We start from the raw sequence: 2141 nt of genomic DNA, 5'->3' as shown, positions 1-2141 counted from the left end.
TTCTCACAAGCAGTGGGGACAACCAAAGCAATAGGCTGAACCCCCAATCTTGGGGGTTGTTCATATGAAACTTAACCCTGCAAAGGATAGGCCAAACCTTAAAATTAGGCCTAAGAGAACCTCTTTTGTTGCTCAGATGTGACCTCTCTCTCTCAGCTAACATAACAAGCAAACTATCTGCCCTTCCCCTTAATACATGGGACATGACTCCCAGGGGTGTGGACCTTCCTGGCAATGTGGGACAGAAACCCTAGAATGAACTAGGATTCAACATCAAGGGATTGAGAAAAACTTCTCAATCAAAAGGGGGAAGAGCGAATTGAGACAAAATAAAGTATCAGTGCAGACCCTTCCAATATGAGAAATTTAGAATTGTCATAGCCCAACACCCCTAAAGAGAGGGATGGAAAGATCAAAGTTGATGGTGGAGTTAGATAGGATTTAACAAATGAATAGGAATGCTGAATCATTAAATGGATATCTCTTTTAGCCTCCAATTTTTCAGAGCAGCTAGAAGCAAAAACCTAAAATTGTGAAATTGTAATCCATGCCAAACTCCAAAATATGTTCTACAGCTAATAGTGGTCTGTGTTTTGAAATTTATAACTTTTTGGTATATATGTTATTTTTCACAAAAAAAGAAGGAAAAAATATCGATTTGATGATAAAAAATATTTAAGCCCTGTAACCTTCTATATTCTGGAGCAGCTAGAAGGAAAGATATGAAAGGATTGTATGGTAGTCTATGACAAACTCTGGGTTCTGTCCTATAACCACTTGTTGAAGAGTGCTTTCAAAACTATTGCTTTTTCATTTCTTTGCTTTGTATATATGTTATACTATACAATACAAATAGTGAAAAATAAAAAAAAAAACATACTGCTATTTGAGACCCACAAAATTAAATGCCATGACCCACTATTCTATTCTATTTTTTTGAAAAATTTGTTGTTCAATTAAAAAATAAATTTTTTAAAAAAGTGTCAATGGCTAAGAGATTCCAAACCGAGTTGAGAGGTTATCCTGGAGGTTATTCTTACACATTAAGTAGATATCACCTTGTTGTTCAAGATGTAGTGGAGAGGCTGGAGGGAACCACCTGAAATTGTAGAGCTGTGTTCCAGTAGCCATGTTTCTTGATGATGATTGAACAATGATATAGCTTTCACAATGAGACTGTGTGAATGTGAAAACCTTGTGTCTGATGCTCCTTTTAGTTACTATATCAACAGAAGAGTAGAACATATGGAATAAAAATAAATAATAGGGGGAACAAATGTTAAAATAAATTTAGTTTGAAATGCTAGTGGTAAATGAAAGCAAGGGGTAAGGGGTATGGTATGTATAATCTTTTTTTTTTCTCTGTTATAGTTTTATTTCTTTTGCTGTTGTCTTTTTCTTTCTTTTTCTAAATCGATGCAAATGTTCTAAGAAATGATGAATATGCAACTATGTGGTGATATTAAGAATTACTGGTTGTATATGTAGAATGGAATGATATCTTAATGTTTTGTTTGTTAATTTTTTTAATTAATAAAAAAGTTAAAAAAATTAAATTAAATTAAATTAAAAAAAGAAAATTAATATAAGCTATAGAATGAAAGAAAATATTTATAATTTATATGTCTGATAAAGGACTTGTATCCAAAAATTAAATAAAACATTGCATTACAATGCAAAAATAAAACAAAATTTGGATAGCATTTCACCAAAGATATATGAATGGCTGAAAAATATGTGAAAAGTTCAGTATCCTTAGACATTAGGAAAATGCAAATTAAAACCACCATGGGATATTACTACACATCCACTGAAATGACTATAATCAAGAAATCTGACAATATCAAGTGTTGGCAAGGATGTGGAAAAACTGGAATGCTCATTTATTGCTGTCAGGAATGTGAAATGGTTACACCCACTTTGAAAAATATTCGGCTGTTCCTTAAAAAGTTTATCGTACACCTCCCAACACAAAGAGTTATCTGTGAATGTTCACAGTAACATTATTCACAGAAGCCCAACACTGGAAAGAAGCCAAATGTCCACCAACTGGTAAATGGATAAACAAATGTGATATGGCCATACAGTAGAATAGAAATCAGCAATTTAAATGACACTGATACAAACAAGGACATGGTTGA

The sequence above is a fragment of the Tamandua tetradactyla genome, chromosome 10, assembly GCF_023851605.1.
Source record: "Tamandua tetradactyla isolate mTamTet1 chromosome 10, mTamTet1.pri, whole genome shotgun sequence".
Lineage (NCBI taxonomy): Eukaryota > Metazoa > Chordata > Mammalia > Pilosa > Myrmecophagidae > Tamandua > Tamandua tetradactyla.
This window is presented reverse-complemented; position numbering follows the sequence as displayed.